We start from the raw sequence: 22523 nt of genomic DNA on the forward strand, positions 1-22523 counted from the left end.
CTAACCCAGGTCCAGTGGAAAAATAAGACTGCTCTGCTTTTCAGACTCATACACACTGTACGGTGTGACTTCAGTCGATTTGATGATCTCAAGTTGCTGCTATACCATCCATCCACAGTACACTTTGTTGGATGCAACCGTGGAACCTTTAGATTTTAGTTTCTGATTATCTCAGCCTGTATGTTTACCTAAGCTTTCGCTGGGTGACTGTTGATGGCTTTGTGCCTTTTTGAATGGATTTGTAGTTCACAATGCTACCCAACGCCTCTGTGTGACATACACCAGACTGTGTGTGCAACTCTGTTTCAGAGGGCTCTCTGAAAAGAACGCAACCAGCACAGCACTGACTTACCTGTCGATTGAATGGTAGCTGCACAGCTTGTACAGCACTCACCTGTGCATGCAGGCCTCCTGTAGCCATGTTTTTAACCCTCTCTTCTCTCTTCATTTCATACTTGTAGTGGTTTTCTGTTGACGCATAATACCAGAAATCTATAGTCTGCTGTTCCTCTAAAAACCAAATGTCTACTACAGGAGTTGTGATGTTAAATAAAAGTTGAAGGTGCATCAGATTTGTTAATCCTGTTATTGTCATATCTTCCAGTTAAAGCTGATCGGATGAATCATTTCATGCACAGCACTTAATAGACAATTAAAAACTCTTCTATTAAATAGAAATAATATCATGTATATAGGTACATGCCATAAATATCCTTAAGCTTCTAAAATTACATTTATTTGCACATATATTAAAAGGTATTTAGAAATAAAGATCAGGTGCAATTGTTAATTTTAACTTGTATAGGCTTTTTTCTACTCATTTGCTTAAAATAAGTTGTGATGAAAAGAATAAAACTGCAATTTCTTGCAGTTGACAAGAAATTGTCAACTGCACTTTAAGCTACACATAAGTCAGGTTTATATGTATAGCACATTTAGCAACAAGTCAGCTCAAATGGTTTACTTGATAGAAGCAACACAGTAATGACCTTTAACCAGGTTTGTCACATTGAGAGCAAACAATCTTTTACAAGAGAGACCTGGCCAAGAATGGCAACACACAGTAAAAGAAAAAAAAAGTGACAACATATAATCACAATAAACGTAGATGTACAATAAAATATGGCTATTTATTGTGATTATGTTTTGTAACTGAGTGTTGAAACCCAACCAGGAAATGCATTATGCATTGCCAAAAAACAACGTGCATGAGCATGTTGCTGGTATCAACATATACCAACGTCTTAAAACAAATAAAACATTTTCCAATGACACTATAAAATCCCTTTATTAAGGGTCAACAGAAAAAAATCATGTTGTAGTTGTGTCCCTGCTTTAATTCTGAATTAGTGACCCAAACATTTGATTCAGGGTTGTTGTACCTTGAGATAAATCTGAAACATGCAGGACACCGGCTCTTGAGAACTGGGGTTAGTACCCAGTGGCCTAGAGTAGACTCTCATACCTTTCTTTCTTTCTCTTACAAATAACAATACAAATAACAAAATAGCTGTTTGGAATTATTTCTACCTATTAAAAACATAAAACTAAAATATTCATGGTGTGGAAACTGGAGGAGTGCTGTCAATCACTCTATTACTCAGTTACCAGTATTGAAGTATACCAAGGATTTAAAAAGTTACAGTTTGAAAATTCCAGCAATTTTCCATCATACCATTCATTCAGTTTAAGTTCCTTTTGATGAGCTGCCAAAGAAAATTCAGTAGTAACCAAAATGTATTTTTCCCTCTTTCCAGAGGAATCGCTCCACAGTAAGGAATTTCAATCTGGACAAGTATGGAACAAAATTCAAGTTTTAAGGCTTTATTTCCTTCTCCATCCAATAAAAAAAATTATAAAAAATAAAGGTCTGAATACATGATTCTTGTATCAAGGTGACATTGTTCATCTTTAATTGCCTTTGTCAGAGTTCATTCAGAAAAACGCCTTGGCGGACCACAAACTGCTGTAGGGAATCTGTTTAGTGTAAAAAAAATCTGTTGCAAATTTAATAAATCCAGATATTATGGATTTTTGAAACAGAGTGGATCCAAACTGGCTCAGACGGCCCCTCCCACCTCCACGTTAGCGAATTTAAAGCTAGCTTCCGCATCATGTCTAGTGATTTCTGTAACATCCAAATAATAAAATCGAAGAAGAGAAATGGTTTGCTCTCAAATTTCCAGAGTATTATTAAAACGTACCACAAGAATTTATAAATTTAAGTCAGGGCAAGTACGAAATTTTCAAACATTAAACATGTAGAAACTTTTTTTACTACCACTCACTCCTGTTGATTCTGTTTGCAAGAAATGAGGCCGGCTGGTTGGAAAGTCAGGGCGTACAGACACTAAAGGTGTGCTGCTCTTTACTGTTATGGGGGTGATGCTCTGCAACAAGAGCAAGTAAAAATTACAATTAAAACAAGTAATATCACCTTGTTAGATTCCCTGCATTACTCTTTAAAGAGCAGATCTACAGACACAGCAAATGATAGGTACAATAAACATGCTTACTGAAAAACATAAATAAAGCAGGTGCTTATTCTACATGCCTTATGTCTGACCTGATTTAGTAGACATTGACCTAAAAGGAAGGATTTCACAATTTATGACTGACAGAGTAAAATTTTAGTTTTTATATTTTAAAATATCTTACTGAAAAAGCTGATTGATAAATCAGTTAAGAGTTTATAAAAATAGGTTGCAGTAAGAACACTATCAAACAAACATGCCTGTGTCTTTCTATCAGAATCCTAACAAAATGTTTAGAACATTTTTATAATAATGCCCACTGCAAGGATCAATAGTTAAAATTAGCTTGACTTTTTTTAATAGCATAAATTACCAAAGATTTTTTTACTCTGGGTTGTCATACCTGCAGAATCTTACTCTGCCCAATGTCTAATCTTTAAAAGATCAACAAAATAAGCACTTATCCAGGATTCGCTATTCACTAACCACTATTCAATTAATCAGTAATTAAGAAGGATTATAATAACTGTTAGATTATTTCATACTTTGCAGTTTTAACATGGAAGGAGAGACTCCTGCACACTTGAGCAGGAAAAACATTTGCAACTTTTTATGTCCTTTTGGATCTTCTTCACATTAAACATGTGAACAGCAGTGAGGCACACCCATTTATAGATGCATAACGAAGATCCAAATGGGATTGAAAGGTTAATAAATTCTGTGAAGGCCAAATGTTCAGGCTTCTCTCCTTCCATATCAGCATATAAACTTGTCAACCTGGCACTTTCTCTCCTGTGGAGCAATGACTTCCTTCAATCATCTTCTTTTTCACATCCATGACAATAAAATAGTGATCTTTTCACTCAAAGTTAAAAATCTCCCGACTGATGCTGAAGACGTTGTAGAAGCATCATGTCCAATAAAAAGATCCAGATTGTGACTGATGGTCCAAGCGTTGCAGCAGAGAATTGCAGGACTGAATAATCTCCATGTCTTTTCTGTACCGTCCAGTGCTTCTGGAAAGAAGTTTACTTATTAAGAGTTAGAAAAGAGTTTAATCAAGGCTTGTTTGGAGAATTCTTGAGTAAAAATATGACTCAATCCGGCCTGTTCCCTTTTACAGTAAATTTTACTGTAAAACTATTGCTGTGGTTTCTAAAGCATTTAAAGATGAGGCACCATTAAGTCTGAAATACTGGATAAATTTCTGTCAACACAGAGCAATGCATTACATTTCGCACCTAGCAAGAAATGTGTATATTATTCATGATTTACGCAACCGTAGCATTAGCTAATTCTATGTAAGTTATGACCTTCATGCAGTGTGTGTATATTTAAAAATACCACCTGGTGCTTAGCTCTGCAAAACAGAAGATGAAACCAGGTAATGTAAGGGGGCAGGGAGTTGATACTGACTTCCTCCTCCCGTCTGCTACAGCTGGAGCGAGTGCTTACTCAGCACGTCGGGACAGGCTACATTGTGCTCACTCTTGCCCTGGCCAGCATCAGAAAGCACAAGCAGTAGGATTCGTGTGAATTACAATCTCACAATCTAAACTAACCACAATGATCTCTTCTGCTACATGCAGTATTTCTACTAAACGTAATTCAAGACGAGTCTCATCAAGTTCTGTCCTCTGTTTGACCCTGTACTAAACAAAACAAAAATTACATCCATTTAATTTACTATATCTGAACTAAAAATCCACAAAACCGGAGGAGGAGGGGAGACAGGCAGAAAGAATCCAGATGCGTGTCTTTAATTATTCAGTGCATAGCTCTGAAGTGCACACCTGTTTTCCCAAAAACCCAGACAGTCAGCCAAGTCCAGCATCCCAGTGACCTCTGGACTGAGAGGTTTGACTGCCTCAACCTTTGAATCCACTTTTATCTGCCTCCAAACTGACATGTACACACAGGAGCTGGCCGCTGCTCACACATCCTACTATACACTAAATATTCATTCTAAAGCTCTTCCAGTAGTTAGGTATTTATTTTTCTATAGTGGGGTGAAAAGGACAATCTGGTGTTGTTTTCATAAATTAAATACATTTAACATGATTTGTGGATTAAAGTAAACATCTGCTTTGAGTTTTCTCTCACTTGAGTCTTTTCTAAAATCCAACAGGTTTTAGTGAGTTTCCGTGGGTTTTAGAAAATCAATGTGGATTTTAGAAAATGGGTACGTACTGAAGGCTTATGCTTACTCTCAATATACACTCCCTGACCGCTTTTATTTACTTACCAGGGGGCTTTTTTAAAATCTCAGACACTACATCAGCCAGCTACATAACAGTAACTCAATGCATTTAAGCCCACATGCGGTGAAGTTCAAACCAATGAGGAGAACCGGGGATTTGATAAGATTCAAAAATGGTGTGGTTGCTGGTGCCAGACATGCTGGTCTGAATATTTCAAATACCGTTGAGCTACAGGGATTTTGAATGGAAAACGTCTTTTTTCCAACCGTAAAAAGACGTTTTTTCTTCTTTTTTGGTCCCAAAAAAGAAGAAAATATCCATTGAGCAGTAATTGTGTGGATGCAAATGCCATGAGGATGTAAGGGTTCAGAGGAGAATGGTTTCTTGATTATAGAAAGACAGCAGTAACTTAAGCAATCACTCATTATAATCAAGGTATGTAGAATACCTTCTATGGTTAAACACCTTGAACCAGAAGAGCTTTAGCAGAATAATATTACATTGAATATAACCACTGTTGTCGGCTTAAGATTGGAAACTGAGGCTACAGCTGGCCTCCAGTAACTACTAGGAAAACTTTTGCCTTGTCCAATGAGTCAGATGCTACGGTCAGAATACAGTATAAACTACAAGAAATCTTAACTCCGTCCAGCCTTGTATAAATAGTTCAGCCTTGTTGAGGCGGTGTAATGGTGTGACAGACTTTCACTTTGCACATGCTTGGTTCCTTAGTAAAAATCAAGTTAGTGAAACATCACAGTCTCCCTGTGTGTTGTATCCATCTTCCAGTGACTGCTTCCAGCAAAATAATGCTTTATGTTATACAGTCTACATCACCTCAGTCTGGTTTCATGAGCAGGACAATGAGCTTGATGCTTCAGTGGAAGGTTTCTGACATTTTCATATCTATGCCATGAAGAATAAAGGTAGCTCTGAAAGCCAAACAGAATCCAATCTGGTACTAGTTTGGTGTACACCAAAAAAGTAGCTGGTGAGTTTAAATGGTAGAAAAATCCAAAGAAAAAATACTAAAGCAGACCTTACCTTTGTAAAGGGGTTGCCCCTGGATGAGCACTTGAATGATAAAGGCCCCAAAATACCAATACTCGGCTGACTCTTTCCCCTGTGGGAGTATTAATGTGTGACTTAAGCTGTAGGTCAGATGTGGAAAGGTTCCCTTCTGTAAGGAAGTCAATTAGAGGGATTGCTGAGCGACCAAGGCAACTCATAAAATGTTCTAGTCCTTTACTGGCTCAACATTAAGGCCTGATTTATTGTGAAGGTGAACATTTTTCAGTAATTAATTCTATTACAGAGTAGAGGTGTCATGCACCTGCTGCTATGATACCTTCAGTGTCACTACCATGTCTGACCATTGGAGGTCAGTGTGGCACTGTAGCACTATCCTGCATAACAAGAGCGCAGACTGGAGCAAAATCTGCAGTGCTCACCTCTCCTGCCTTCTGTTTTTCTCCTCTTTTACCACTGCAAACCCAAAACATATCCATACAGGACATCTTTTGTGACAACAATGCGATTAATGTCGGAGCAGAGAAAATCCAGTCACAACGCTTCTGGAGTCACCTTTCTTACATTAAATGTATTCCATCAGATCCTTCTCTCCACACCTCTTTTGGATCAATATCATTGAGGCGTGATAAATGGAATTTGGGATTTGGCTCATTTTTGCAATTTCTCACTTGCTGCATTCCTAATTGATTAAAGCTATTGATTCGGCCTCCCAAAGCCACCTGGATAAAACCAGACACTCAGACAATGAAAGTCTATTCTAAATGGACAGAAACAGAGTGACTGTGTTCTGTGACCGTGAGCACACATTCATGAATGCAAAAGATGGAGTCAGAGCTAGGAGACAAAAAGAAAAGCCAGGACATCCATCTTCTGTCCACCTAGTTATGCAGAGAAGGAATCCCGTATCTCAGCTCACACTCGGCCTCCACAGTAATTACTCAACACTACGGGAATGTGAGAAACTTTCCCTTTGCCTGCCCGGCTCTCTGTTATCACAGCCAGCAGACTCTTCCAGATAGGGCGGAGTCTAAAGTTCCCCAATCAGACTACAGACTTAGTCTCATAACAAGTCGAGCATGAACTTGCAAATTGATTTAGAGGGTAAAGGCAGGTCACATTTGTTGTCACAAGGCAACTAAAGTTGCTGGGAATTTAGGGGCAGGTTGGTAGTTTGTATAGTTCCAAATGCTCAGAAGTTCTCCGGGTTTACACCCAGCAACATTTATTTCCCAAATAAGCTTTGATTTCCAAAATGAAACCATAACGTGCTACACTTTTATTTAAAAAAACATGATGCAGAGGTTTCGGTGGGGCTCATTATGAGACAGAAGGCGGCGCTTTAACAATTCCCGGTCAGCTCTTTTACGGTGTTTACTTTGATATATTAAATGCTGACTGTTCTTTGTTATTATCAAACGATTTCCCTGTTTGGAGTTCACGCAACAACTCTGAGTGAAATCCTTCTGATAATCGAGCCTTTTTTCAACTAGAACAGTACATCCTGGTTTATTTTCCATGCATACACCACTGATATGGAAGTATCATTTACCATATTATGTTGCTGTTATAAGCATTTTTGTTGTCTAGAAGAAGAATCTGAACTATCGATCTACTGGTAAGAAACGTGCACACCATATTGCAATGGACACAGTATATTAAGGGAATGTAAATTTACACAAACGGTCTGCAACCTTCTGATCTGGAACTAGAAGTGGGTCTTTGGTCCTTTCACAATGATTCTTAATGACTTTGACTAAAAATGCTAAAGAACCAAAAACCCAATGTGGTTAAGCATACAACTAAAAATGTCTATTTTAACAGGCGTTTATTCTATTTTTTTGTGAAATAAGTACCAGTGATGATTTTTTTTAATCACATTTTCTTGTCATTAGTTTGGAAACTTTAATCTTTTTACAACACTTTCAACAAATATCAACATTACATTGAATTTATCCATCCCCTTTTTATAAAAGTTTTACATTTTTCTTAATTTTAAAACCTAAAAACAGAAATAAAGCCTGGTCCTTTAAAAAAATATTACAGATTTACTTGCAAAGTATTCATGTCATGACAACCACAAATGTTATCATATTTTGTCGAGATTTTCTGAGGTAAAAAAACACAAAGTAGCAAACAGCCATGAACTAAAACAAATTATTCATGATTGTATTAATGTTTTTATGATTACAAATTTTTTTAGGGGGTGTATATATGTATTCAGCCCTGTAATTGGATACCTCTGCATGAACATCACACACCTACTTCTACAAGCAGTTCTGTGAAGGCCTCGGAGGTTTATTACAAAACATCAATGAATAAAAAGTAGCATGTAGACCATTGAAGATATCAGGTCAGCCAGGGATAAAGCTGTAGAGAAATGTAAGGCAGGGTCAGGTTACAAAACATCAACCCAAACTTTGAACAACAGTTTGCTACAATCCATGTACACAGCAACATGTGGAAGAAGAAACATGAGACGAACACTCACATTTTTGGCCTATATGAAGAGGACTGCCCAACACTCTAAAATCACCATAGCTGTGCTGAAACAGGGTGGTAGCATCATGCTGTGGGAATGTTTACTGCTTCATCTACTGGTGTCAGTGTAATTTTATACTATAAATAGCTGGGGATTTCTCATACACAGCCTGGAACTTATATTCTGCTAATGTATTGACTTTCAGCTCTTAACCCAAATAAATATGTTTATATTAGTCACATGGTTGATGTGGGATCAGCCATTTTGAATAGGCCATCCAGATCATGACCCTGCTCATGTAAAATGGTGTGTAAACACGGTCAGCCGGAGCACAAATTCTGTCACCAGGTAAAAAAAAAAATTAAGGTTGAAAAATATGTTTACAGAAAATGGATTCAGTCAGTTTCAGCTATTTTTCAAAATGTGGACAAGTAAATCAAAGCTATAGTAGACACACCACAAAACGATAGAAACAGACTGAAACAGAGGAGCTGAATACAAATACTCACCACAAAGTCCAGGTATTGGAGATTGTGGTTCCACCTTACAGTTAGCAACTATTTTGTGTTGGTCTATCAAATAAAATCCAAACATAATCCATTAAAGTTTATGGTTGAAATGACAGCATTTTAAAAAGTATGCAAGGCGCAGTGGTAACCATGTGTATCTGTCAGTCATATCTTTCAGAGGCAGAAATATGTAATTCTTGGTCTTACAGCCTCTGATTGTAGCTTATCTTTCTTGTTCACTGCTCCTTCACATCAGTAAACACACACATCATCTGTTTACATGACCGCCTGCAGAATGGGGCAATCCTAAAGGCTGCAGGTGGTTTTTGCGTCTTGTTTTCCGCTGTCTGCTTGTTTTGCTCTTGGTGGTGGGCATGGAGCCACTGGGATACGCGCATTACTAGTCCCCGATGTTGGAAACACAGGGATCAGAGTGGGAAAACAAAATGAGTTGTCAAGGAGACAGAAACAAGCAACAAACACCCTCTCTGATTTTCACCCAGCAGTGATTCAAGGCAGGCAGACAGTAATTCGTTTTTTTTTGTGTGTGTGTGTGTAATCGGGGTGACAGGGGAGCTTATTAAATCTGCCAGCACAAACGAGGACTGTGCGTGTTTGTTTGGGGGGAAGGTGGCTGCAGCAGAGGGGGAGATATGTAGAGGAACAAGGTGCGCAGAGATGCTGAGCAAGCGGAGAGAACCGCTTGACAGTGAAGCACATTGTGCTTGAAAATGGGATGGAGGGGATCAGGAGACATGAAATGTATCAGGACAGACAGGCAGGTACTGGCTGCAGCCTCCTGCAGTCCACTTCGCAGAGGGGAAGCAGCCCTGCTCATTCATTTAATCTTCTGAATATGGAGGCTCTGCCCCCTTCTTCCTCTGCAGCTACGGGGAGTAGTGTTAATGCACTGCAGGTGTTTTATTTCTCCTTTATTCCCCTCCAGTCTGTGTCGCCTCCTTTCACATGTCTGTCATCATTTAGGAAACCTCATAAAAAGCTGGTTATTAAAGGCTGACTCAGCTCCTTCCTGCAGATGTGACACCTGTCTCATCCGCTGCAAAAATAAGCCTCATTGTTTCCATAAAGGTTCTTAGTGTGTACCTGCCCACACTTGAACAAACAGCCAGTGTTTGTTCGCCTCTTGCTCCCCTCAGCCCACACCCCTTCCCACCAGGTCTCTTTTCTCCCCCCCCTTCTGTGCAAATTGTTAGAGGTAGCTAGCTGATTATTAGCCCTGAAAGGCCTCCTAGTTATCTGCTGGTTTGTTTGCAATGGTAACGAGCAGATTCCCTCCTGAGAGTCGGAAGGCGTTACTGAGAAGAATGGGCAAGAGACAGAACAGATGGTGTCAAATTAGGAAACTCCTGACTCACCAGAATCATGTTGGAGCAGGATGGTAAAGATTCATAAAGATCAATATAATACAAGAAAACCTAGTGAGGCACTTAAACCCCAAAGATAAGAGATATTGAAGAAATTGTAGTGGTCTGAAGACTGGTGTTGAAGTATATATATGGCCATGGGTGGCTCTAGACAGGGGCCAGTGGTCCTGGTCCATGTTATTCCCCCTGTATTGAAAGGTTAATAATAAATCAGTGTCTAATGATGATATGTGTTGTTGCAGGAACCGTAAATGATTGGTTCCTTGGACCACTTTAATTTTCCCTTCTCTGCAAACCTCCTACTAGTTTACAAATTCTTATTATTTTTAAACACGGGGAACCAAACTTTAGTTTTATACTTTTACCTTTTAGTAAACATTTTAGATTTTTCTTTGCCTTTTCTTTTGTTATTTTGTTTGTATTTCCTCTAACTCATGTAAAGCACTTTGAATTGTCTCGCTGTTGAAAATGTGCTGTAAAAATAAAATTACCTTACCTTACTTTACTCTGGTCTATCAGATGAAAACTGTGATCTTATCCCAGTAGGCTTCAGCAAAAACTGAAACTTAATTGGTAAACTGCATAGGTAAAAATTAAAATTCTACTGGGGCACTGGCCCCTGTTTCCCCCTGTCTAGAACTGCCCATGCCTTTTGCTTGACTTAAATATTTCAAAATCTCCCAAACCTATTTTTAAATCCTTTTTATTTAAAAATGACCAGAGCAGTTTAAACTGACCAGAAATGACTGTAATTTCAAAAGCTCCAATGTGTTTGTTCTGTCCTCTGATGGTCACACACAAAGGCTTCGTCTGTTTAGCTGTGGGAAAGCGCTGACATAAACTCCATGTTGCGCTGCAAGCTGAGATGTTGGTGAAAGTTCCCGTACAAGCAGCTGCCGCCGCACATCATCCAGCTAATGTAATGTGATATAAACAGTTTGTGCTCGGCACCGTGTCCCTTTTAAACCGATGTTTCATTTAGGTTATATTTAGGCGTGTATGTGCTGTCAGAAGTGAAGCCAGTAGTTTTATTTCTGCTTTCGCTGTAATTTCCAATAAAATTTAACAGAGAACATTGAGATATAGGATTCAATGAGTTCAGATAGTTCAATGTATCAGCGGCATGTTTTTAGGGCATTTATAGATGCACCTATAAAGCGCCACGAATGTGAACAATGTCCAAAAGGCATGTGGAAACTCAAGAAAAGCAGATAGGATTTTCTGCCTGCTACGATATCGTCTCTTCAGATGGTATTGCCTCGGGGCTTCGACATACTTCTCCGAGTTTGTGTGCTCAAGCCGTTGGGACCGTGCTGACGTGCCTGTATTCATACAACTACTGGGCCTGTTGAACCACAGTTTTCACTGTATAATAGCTGATATTAATGTGCAGCTGTCTTTTTGAAGAAGAAGTTACAAAACTTACCCTTGGGAGATTATTGTCCAACTGGGGATTACAGCACATCTTCCCTCATGCTATCTCTTTAAGTTGCTTAAAACCTTTATGTCTGATTTTCTGTACAACAAAAACACAATAAATCAGTGTTTCAGTGCATCTCAAATAAGAAAATAAACAAAAAGCTACTTCCCAAATTCCATTTATAAAGTTAAACTCATATACTCTATAGATTTATTACCCACAGTTATGAATTGCTTTATTCTGCTAGTTTTTTTTTTTTTCATTATGACTTTCAGCAAATAAAATACCAAAGTTTAGTGTTTTGTCAATTAGAATATTGCTTCGGACCTATTTAGAAAATGTTGTGGTTTACTTATGTGACAGTTGTCCAGTTGACAATCAATGGCACTCTCCACAAGAAATGTAACTTACAAAAGGCTGTTGCTATAGAGGTGGTTCTTCACAGAGTGATGTATGCAACAGAAGGTTTAGTGCAGTGCTTCTCAATTCCAGTCCTCAGGCCCCCTTGCTCTGCATGTTTTAGATGTGTCCCTACTTCAGAACAGCTGATCCAAATGATTGCATTATCTGTTCTGCAGGCATCAAGAACTGCAGAAGCCTGTTAATCACTCATAGATTCAATCCAGGTGTGTGGCAGCAGGGAAACACCGAAAACATGCAGAGCAGGGGGGCCTGAGCACCGGAATTGAGAAGCACTGGTTTAGTGGAAGAAAAAAGAAAGGCAAAAAAAGGTACACAGGAAACGGGGATAATCCAACATAAAAGAAAGTAAAGATAATTAAAGGGTTTGGGTGAGATTAACTGGACTGGACTGGAACAGGAACCACATGCAGATTTATCCAGGGCATGAACAACAGCTGGTTGGACAGGAGGGACAATCAGGAAAAACAATGACGTCATGTCGAACCCCTCAACTCCATGCTCATCACAATCTCGAAACGGTTTGACAGCCAAAACAATTTTTAACATAGAGTTCATGAAGCTGCAAAAGTATAATTTAATTAGATCCCAGAGTGTAGTGGAAGATTGGAGAGGCAGAGAACACAACAGTAGTTGCTTCAATTTAATTTCTGAAAACACATCATTTTGTTCATCATGCATTACTGACCTTTTATTAGAGCTTGATTTCAGATTTGCTTGGGTGAATTAGTCTCATAAATGGAACTAATCGCAAATGATCTTTGTACAAATCTTGCTGTAAACGTTCCTCTACAAAATGTTAGTTAACCTTTTGAATTTTCTACCAGATTGAGGACATAAAGCTAAATTTATGGTCCTGTATCTTGACAGTGGAAAATAAGATCAGAAAAATCTTAATGACAAAGATTTCTTGCAATTTGGCCTTTTGCAGTTGGACGGCACAAACTGTACAAGTATAAACCCCATTTTATTAGGGCGAATTAGATGGCTAGAGCATTAAAGATGCTGCAGGGGGAATCATTCGTCACACATCTGGTAGCAGAACAACAGAACCAGCATCCTTCCCAGGAGTCGTTAACTCCATGAGGCGCTCTTCAAACCTCCCTCCTGACTCTTCTGCTGGAAGTGTGTGTGAGGAATTTTGTCGATATCACGCACGGGGGTTTCCATGCCACCTCGCTGATGGATATTAAACATTCATGATCATGTTTATTAATGACCAGCAGGCAGTAGGAATCTACATCCTGTCACATAATTGAGCACACACAATCGTTTCCCCACGCACACATTTTGACTTTCTCCCTCTCTTTTGTCAACGTGTAATTTTATGTATCCCCAATTTCACTCAGGAAATAAAAACAGCCACTTATGCCACTGTCATAATGCGCTACACTCGATTCATAGTTGTTTCAGACATTAAGTGTGTGTTGTATCTCTGGATGCTCTCCAATATCAAATTGAAAACGAACAGATTTCCTGTCTCTCGGTCTCTCTCTGGACCGCCGGCCTGATCCGTCCCATGGGTGGAGGGATGAACCGTGGACCTGGCTGAGAACATCTGTGACGGCCGGCCCCAGCAGAGACTGCAGTGACAGTTCCTATCCACAGCAGATGTCACACTGCCAGTGTGTGTGAAAGACAGAGAGAGAGCGTGTGGGCGTGGGCATGTGTGTGTGTGTGTGCGTGCGTGTGTGCCTTATGGGTTCAGGAGTCCATGACCTAGAGACGACGTCGAGGAAACTTTCTGATTCTTTCCCCTCATTAATCTTCTCTTTTTGGAAATTCTTGCATATTTCTTGGTAAATATAAAATTATTATTAATGGACACAATCTGTTACCTCACCCAGACGTAAACACTGCTTTATTCAATTTTCGGTGCGATATTTTGTTCTACTTCTCAGTCTGCTCCTCTTCACTACACAGGCGCTATTAGTTGTCCTCTAATGTGACATAAAAAGTATGTTCGCTTTGCCCCACAGAGTCTGAAAATGAAATTACAAATGAGCGATGAGCACAGAAGTGCTGATGCTGCACTCCTTACACCCAACCATCTGATTCTAGGGTTAGATTTTGCGCCCTCCTTTTACACTCATTATTCTTTCTCTCCAGTTCCCTCTCATATGTTTTTTTGCTCCTTTTGCCATTTTGTCTTCTCTACTTCTATACTCTCTCCATCACTCCATGCTCTGCTCTCCATCCCCCTCACCTTTCTTTTCAGCTCATTTCGATCCCCCGCCAAAGCGAGTCACAGCCAGTTCAAATTCCCTGTTAACAGATCCTCTCTGAGGGAGTTACTCCCCAGATCATGAAGCCAACTAAAAATATAGTTTCAAAGATTTTCATCATGTCAGAGAGGCTGGAGAGCTGTAAATTACTCCTGCAATTAAAGCAATTACTGGAGCTGCCTATTAGCTGCCCTTCTTTTTTGTTCTTTTTTTAAAAATGAAAGAGTTTCATTCCCACTTAAGCAGTAGATGAAGGCAACAGTCTCTGAATGCTATGCTGCAAGGGGTTTTTTTTTTGTTTCTTTTTCCAGAAATACAATGCATTTTCTATAATTTGGCATATTTATATATATGACTATATGTATTTTTATATACCGGTGTGTGTTTTACTGAGCTTTTGCTTAAATTGTCATCACAAACTAACTGTGGTTTTCTCTCACCGTTTAAAAATAAATAAGCGCTCTGGTTTCTAGCTTGTCACAGGCCAAGTTAGAGGTACAGCAAAGAGGAAAATTGTTGCTCTGGTCAGATATTATTAAAATGTAGCTTTTTCTGCAACATGTAAAATGTATGTGCTGTTTGCCGACAGAAAAGCAGATCTTTTATTTTGAGGAAGAAGAACACTTTCCAGGAAAACGAAAATGCAAGCGTGATAAATTGGAAAAGGCATTTATGCCCAAAACACGATCTCTCAAAGACGGCAATTAAACCAGAAGACAAGTTACTTTAACTAGGTCTAACACATAAAACCCAGATAAATGCACTCAATTTTGTGATTTTACCTTGAGCGGTCCAACAAAAGTTTGGGAAACAAGAGCTAGCTGAGGTGCAGGGTCTGTTTGCTTTTTAAAATTAAACAATTATATAAAAAAGAAAGTAAAATTTTATGAAGAGTTTCTACTATCAGGGTCAAGCATACACTCCTTTTTTTTCAGATTGAAACCAGAAAAAAAAAGAAAAGGTCCAGGATTTAGAGGGTTGTCTGAAATGGTCGCTGTGACCCCTAAATCTCCAGATTTAAACGACATTAAACCCTATCTGGGATGTCCTGTGTGTTCCCTTAATAACTAAAGCATGCCCCTTGCAGAGAGCTCCAATATCCTGTTAGACACAGTTCAGGATTTGTAGCAGCAACAGAGAAAACATGGAGCTGTTTGGAGGGTGACACGGAGCAGTAAGGAGGTGTTCTCATCACTGGTGCCTTTAAATGACAAATCTTCAAGATCTGTCTGAGTTTTTGTTATTTTTTAGTTTGAACTGAACACACAGTCTTACATGCATTTGACTGATACATGAGGCCTAGTTGTATTTTACAGCCCAGGTGGAAAGAAATAAGCATGTGATGTACATTTCCATAGCATTCACTATGTTACTCAATTTTAGGTGATCTGCAAGTCTTTCCAAAATACCTTTATTATTTTAAATTGGAGTATTTTAAGTTCTTAAAAGTTACATTTTATTTCTGTGCCGTCAACGTAAACTGTTGTTGAATGAAAAACGTCAAACCTTACACTTGTTGTGGAGTTAGTCTGGAGGCCAACTTTAAATTCTTCCTCATGACTGCTCAATCCATAAAATAGGATTTCTGTACTATTTTCTTTATTATTATTTTGCAAAGAAAGTATAAGAAAAAGAAAGTATATTAATTCTTGTAATACTCAAAAAATAATGAATATAGATGTGTTGTTTTCTACTTCAATTTTATTAAATTAATTTACCTGTTAGTACTGATCTTTTCAATAGGACATGTTAACAAGTGCAATTTTCTCTTGAACACAACTTCAAATTAGATCTTCATAATGTATTTTGTAGCTCTCTACAGTGATGACTGAATAAACATGATCTGTGATCAGTGAATGAAATTGTGTTTTATTAATTTGTATTATGAATCACTTTTCTCGCATGATTTTTCCCAAACTTGAGCAGAAACAACTAGGAAGGCCTTAGTAAAAAAAGAAAAGAAAAGAAAAGAAAAAAACGTTCAAAATCCAACAGCTTAGATTTGGATACACAAAGTCCTGAAGCTAATCTAATTATCTAAACCAGTTTGGATAATTTGAGATCTTTGCTTTCAAATTGCTACTCTTGGTCTCTAATTTCCTACTGTCTCTACAGTCGTGAATTCGGACTCGATCTGGTCCAGTCTCTCTGCGTCGTAGGTGTTGATTTTGTGGGAGAGACACAGGCCTGAGTTTGTGTTTTCAATTATGAATGTGAAGTGAGCAGATTTTAACAAGGCCTGTGCTCTCCTTTCTCTCACATGGGTGTGAAAATGTCTCTCAGTGGGGAGCGAGGAGCTAATGAATGCGAGAATGTTACCTTAGCCTGCCAGGGCAAAGGAACAATCACGGTCCTAATGGAACAATAGGCATATGTTTCCAGCACTTTGTCCTCCAGCCTATAATATCTAACTTAATTAGAAAGGGCTAAAAGTAATATTGTGGTTGAATGTTGAAGCAATAAAGATTGATTCTTGTTTTCTGTACTCCACTTTGTGTTGGCTGGCTTGTTTTTTTGTTTGTCTGCCTCTTATTGAATTTGAATGAGCTGCATTTAGCTCAATGGAAATAACATTATACTTCAAAGGGGATGATTGCATTTGGCTCATTGGAATCAGCCTGTACTTTTTGAAACTGAATAGAGCTTTTCTATATCTAACCCGTAACCTTACTTGCGATGTGTTGGTCTCATTTGACTTAAATGAACTTGATGATTAAATGTGCCTTTGTTTACTCTTGGTTCTCCTCCACTGGCTGTAATCAGGTAACTAGGAGTGAAGCGATTTGAAGCAGATTAAACTGTCAGGCTGGCCTGAAGCTGCAGACTGCATCTTTATTCTCTGCTACTAGATTCAAACTGGCCTGTCCACAGCTCTGCCTTCAGTTAATCATTCATATTCTTTTCTCATGCATGTTTGATTTGATTTTTTTAAGTACATTTGATCTCCAGTTCTAAGGGTGCTGTGCCCTACAACGTTTAGATCTTTAGCAGGGCTTTGTAGGAACCGATTGACTCCTGACAAGGTAGTTCAGCCATTCTACTCAGGTGTACTAAACTAGGGAAACATCTAAAAAATGCAGAACACTGGCCTTTTAGGACTGGAGTTTGAAATTGACATTTCAACAGGATTTCTCAAAGGAATTTCCTCTATTTAGCTCCATTTGTCTTCCTGTCTCCCCTTAGCTGGTGTGATGAAGAAATACATCCCCTCAATATGATGCTGTCACCACATTTTGTCACAGTTGGCATGGTGCAACTGTGACAAAATGTAGGGTGATAGTTTTCTGCACATAGGATCTTGCATACTTGTTCAGCCATAAAGGCGGATGCGCAGTATTTCCACTCTTCTGTTGAGGTCAGATTTCGAGGACAAAAAATAGTTGCCTGGTCAACGATTCCTCCACCTGAGCTGTGGATCTCTGCTGCTCCCCCAGAGTTATCGCAGGCTGCTTATATGATTAATGCTCTCTTTGTCTGGCTTGTCAGTTGAGGAGGTTTGCTATAATGATAGAGGTTTCAGCTGATTATTTTTCTGTAGATTGGATGACTTTATGAAATGTATACAGCACAGGATATAATGTTGATGGGGGTTTTTTCTAATTATTTTAGGAAAAAAAAATAGAAAAAAACTGGGCCTCGCAGAAAGGCACAATGTGAATACGGTACATTTAAAAGACAATCTGCACCTACAACTTAACCCTTTCATGCATAGTGGTCACTACAGTGGAAAACTATCAAAAGCCATTTTCATGTGCTTCTAGTGGATTTTTATGTAATAAATCCACACAGACCACTGAAGTGGACACTAATGCATTATAAAGTACACTATCAACTACTGGCCCTCAGCTGCAAATGCAAGAAATTATTTTTGTTAAATCCAATATGGCCGACAGACAAAAAAAGCATTCCAACCAAGCGTGTCCCTCCTTCTACTGTAGACTCAGACTCTTGCAGGTAAAACAAAAAATATTGTGACATCAGATAACCCCTAAAGAACAATACTATTATTACTATTATTATATTTTCAAGTAACAACTTTGTATTTGGAGAAAATTACAATTGATCACCTAAAAAAATTTTTTTACATTTTCTTTTTTTACAAATAATTTTTTCCTACCTTTTTTCTTATGCCTTCAGAAAAAAATAAATAAATAAAAATCCTGACACAAAGGATCATAATTTATGCAAGGGTTAATTATTATCATATATATCTTCCAGTGAGTTTTTTTAGACTGTATGTTACTCTGTCTTTGTATGGTAAGCTAAGCAAAGCAAAACTTTTTTGGGAATAAAAAAAAAAAAAAAAATACAACAGTTCTTGCAGCCAGAGAGAAAATCTGTAAAATGCAAACAGAGAAGACATAAAACACAGAAGCATATAGGAATAAAGAACATGTTTTTCACAGAGTTTTCCTTGTGTCGCTTTGTAGTGTAATAGGATTCAGTGAAATATATAATTTCACACAGCAGATGCTTACACGTATCCTCAAAGCTTGTCGAAGTGAGTCACAGTGGGCTTTACTGGAAAATGCAGCGTTTCGGATCTGCACGTCTAACAGGTCTCACACTGAGGTCTCTCTATCTCATTTTATGTATGTTTTACAGACTTTGAATTAAGTTAGCTTTAAAATAATGTGGTCCAGAAGAGATAATATCTGTGACCGCAGGGAATCATGTTTTTATTGGTTTAATTCAGTGTTTTAATTTTTTTTTTTTTTTTTTCTATGCATTAGAATTTTTTCTATTTAAAGTGTGATTTTTAATGTGAGAAAAGTTTCCACCACATTGTTCACATTAATGCTCCCACACATCGTATTCACTTTTTTTTTTTTGTCTGACCAGCTAAAAAGCCAGGCTAGTGTCATAGTAAATCAGACTTACAGAAAGTTTGCAGATATCTTTCAGGGTCTTTACAAAAAAGATGTGTTATGGATGGTACACACATGAAATTGCAGTCTTTTCTGTACTTTACTTTCTAACCTAATCACATTGTTGCCATAATTTAACTGCTTTGGCTACATCTTAATGTTAAATGTGTACAAAACCTTATTTTTTCCTTTAACACAGTCCAGTTTCTTTTTTTAGTGCAATAATAAGGTAGATTTTCCACATCCTGCAATAAATTTCTGTAGATTTTTTTCAGCATTCCCATTATGGTGTATGGATAACAGTACAGTCCTTGACTGGTGGGTCAGAAAGCTACTGGCACAATGAGTGAAGTTGGTGAAAGCAGAAACAAAAATAAAGGAAGACAAAAGTAAGTCCATTCCAAAGAAACCTGCTCCTCACATACACGGTCCGCAGCCTGACACAAATTCATTTATCCAGTTTTACAGAACATGAAGCTAAACTCTTGCAGCTAAAATCTGTTTCTCGGAAGTTCTGCAGCCATGCAAATCCTTTATTCCACATGCAGCAGCATAAAGAACATCATGCCTTCACCACTGACACAAGGCAATAAAACCTCAGCTGTCTCCTCTTCCTGCTGGCCTCCATTTCTTCTCAGTAATGACAAATGTGGCTGACAGACAGGTAGACAGATGATGCAATGTGTGAGGGACAAATCCTTCACTTTGGCAGTTTCTCACCCAGGTTTATACATTCTCTGATAAAAGAGAATGTATAAAGAGAGCTCTCTGCTAGTCTGCTCCATCACCCGTTTACCTTCAACTCTGGGATTTATTTTTTTCACAGAGAAGTTTCAGCTGAGTAATACTAACAGCTTTGTAGCTCAAGAAGCATTTAACACACTTGACTTAAAAAAAGATGTTTTCTTTCATTCAGTTATATTGAAATCACAGTTAAATTAGGGTGCTTAAGTGCTCTGCTTTCACTCGTAAAGCGCTAAATGACCTTGGCGTGAGAGGTTCACTCGTCGTCATCGATTTCTCATTAGTTTGGCCCGCAGGAGGGTGCAAACTATCACTTGGATCTGACCTGTCGTGTTCAATTAAAGGCCTCTCCAACATGGCCCAGTTTTTTTCTTACCCAGCCTCGACACAGACTTCTTCAAGCCTTTTCTGGGAAAGCATCATTGGTTTTTTTCAGTTGTTTTTTTAGGTTTAGGCTGCTATTTTCAGAAGCCAGTGAGTAGCTGTTTAAGGGTGTAGCTGGTTAATGTGCCTCCTTTTGTCTGGTAAACACACACACCTTCAGAAAACTGCTGCCTTTTGTTTCTGGCAAACATAACCCATTAGGAGCCTTTTTGTCCAGCAGAAACAAGTCACCCAGAGTAAAAGTGAGAACTGTAACTACACATGGATGCCGAACAGGCCCATCCTCCTTCGGCTGGTCGTAATTGCAATACTTTGCGTGAGATTTGCAGGCTTTTCTCTCAGTTTCTGTCACTGCAACAAGCACATACTGTGACAACCCTATTAGCAGCGAGGGTAGACCAGCGCAGTGATTGTCAGAATAGCTGCAATGGAAGTATTGGAAACACTTATTTGAAGACCCAGAAGTGAGGCTGAGGTGTTGATGGGTGTGTGTGTGTGTGTGTGTGTGAGTGTGTGTGTATTACGGAAGGTCCTATCTTACCGCCTGGCTGTGACCCATTTTTGTGTCTGTCAGCATAAAATAGAACATTTTGGCTGATTTCACCATTTTTTTTTTCTGCTCCCCGATGTCTTTTAAACCAATAAAGTGACATTACCAGAGATTTATTCCAGTTACCATAGTTCCTATGGGAGCTGTACAATTGTCTGCAACTGACCAGCAGACTGAGTTATTGTAAGCTATGGGCTGTAGGATGTTGTTTAGAGCCAATTATTTTACATGAGAATATTCAATGCAGAAAGCTACCGGGTTCATTACAGTCAGCTTTTTGTGGACAATGTCTTCTAATAGTATTCATATGTGCTGAATTATTAACTATTTTCCCATTTTGTGAAGATACAATCACAAACCTTGATTAATTCCATTGAGATTTTATGTGATAGAGCAATATAATTGGTGTAGAATTGTGGAAGTAATAACAGGCATGAGCATGAGTTCAAGGTTTGAGGAGAGAACCAAAGTCTGGATGAGAAAAACATGCAAACTAGGTGCTGAACGAACCCAGAACTACCAACTGTGCCACTGTGGATCTACAGACTTTTGCATTTAGGCCAGAAAATGTTAATTTTGGTGTTATCTGACCACAGCAGCTACTTTCACATTGTTGTGTCTCTGGCTTATTGCAACCAGGAATCCCTGAGGCTTTCTTCAAACAACAGCTTTCTTCTTCTTTTAATAAAGGCCAGATTTGTGGAGTTCACAGTTACTAGTTTCCTGTTGAGTACCCTTGTGCAGCCCCTTCAGAGTAACAATGGAACATTTGGCTGCTTCTCTTGTTGATCTTCTCCTTACCTGTTGTCAGTTTAGGAGCTCTGCCATGTTTTTATTAGCTTGTAGTTGTGCCATTCTCTTCCCATTTTGAACATCTCTGTCTGATATGTTTAAAGTCTTTGTTTTATTTAGTTTAAATCAGGATTGAACTCATCTATAATTATATCTCTGACATTTTTTTTTGTGTTCCTTGGTCTTAATTATGCTGGTTGTTATCTAATTTTTTCTAACAAGCCTCAGCTGCCTTCACAAACACCTTTATTTACAGTATGTTGTGATTAAGATAGATACAGATAGATTTTTTTTCTTTTTTTTTTTACCAATTAGGTGACATAAGACAGTTATTGGTCAGGATTTTATTTAAAGATATCAGAGTTTGTGTGTAAGAGTATGGTTGGTAGATACAAATGCTTTTTACAAATATGTTAAAAATCATATAAATTTCCCTCCACTTTTACATTTTGTGCTGCTTTGTGTCAGTTCATCACATAAAATTCTAATTAAATGTAAAATGTGTAAAACTTTAAGGGTACCAATACTTCAGAGGCATTGGTACTCTTATACTGGTTCTTTACCAACAGAACATCAAAGTCCTTTCAACAAGAGTTTGCAATTTAGCCATAATCATTTTTCCATTTGTAGTGATTCAGATTCTTTCATTATTTATTTACTTGAATCATTCTTTTACACGTCCGAAAATGCAAAAAAAACAAGATATGTAGATTTGAAGGCAAGTGTCGTGACCGCCTGGAGCTTGAATCCCAACAGCTATATCCAAACCGTAGGGGGATGAAAGACTGCTTGTTGTGTAGACAGATCCTGATAAAAGGAGCTGAGTGTTAAGGGATCTGCTGTTACAATGGGAGGAGGAGAGATAAGCATCTTCATTTGGGCCCTCGTTGTATGGCAGCTGTAAAGAGGCTGATGTGGAGATAGTGTAAGTCCGGCCAAAGAGCTACGCTACAAAACCCAGAACTTACGACACTGGGGAGAGGAGAGTGAACCAGGGCAGCTGATTATCTGGGAGTGGAGGCATTTAGAGAAGTAACCAT

General features: G+C 38.4%; 1 protein-coding gene across 1 annotated transcript in view; it reads left to right on the plus strand.

The window, feature by feature from the left end:
- The window catches only part of tiam2a (TIAM Rac1 associated GEF 2a), a 99863-nt gene that overhangs the window by 795 nt on the left and 76545 nt on the right, over positions 1-22523 (plus strand). The window lies entirely within an intron of this gene.

This window comes from Gambusia affinis, linkage group LG16 (assembly GCF_019740435.1).
Source record: "Gambusia affinis linkage group LG16, SWU_Gaff_1.0, whole genome shotgun sequence".
In the NCBI taxonomy this organism is placed as follows: domain Eukaryota; kingdom Metazoa; phylum Chordata; class Actinopteri; order Cyprinodontiformes; family Poeciliidae; genus Gambusia; species Gambusia affinis.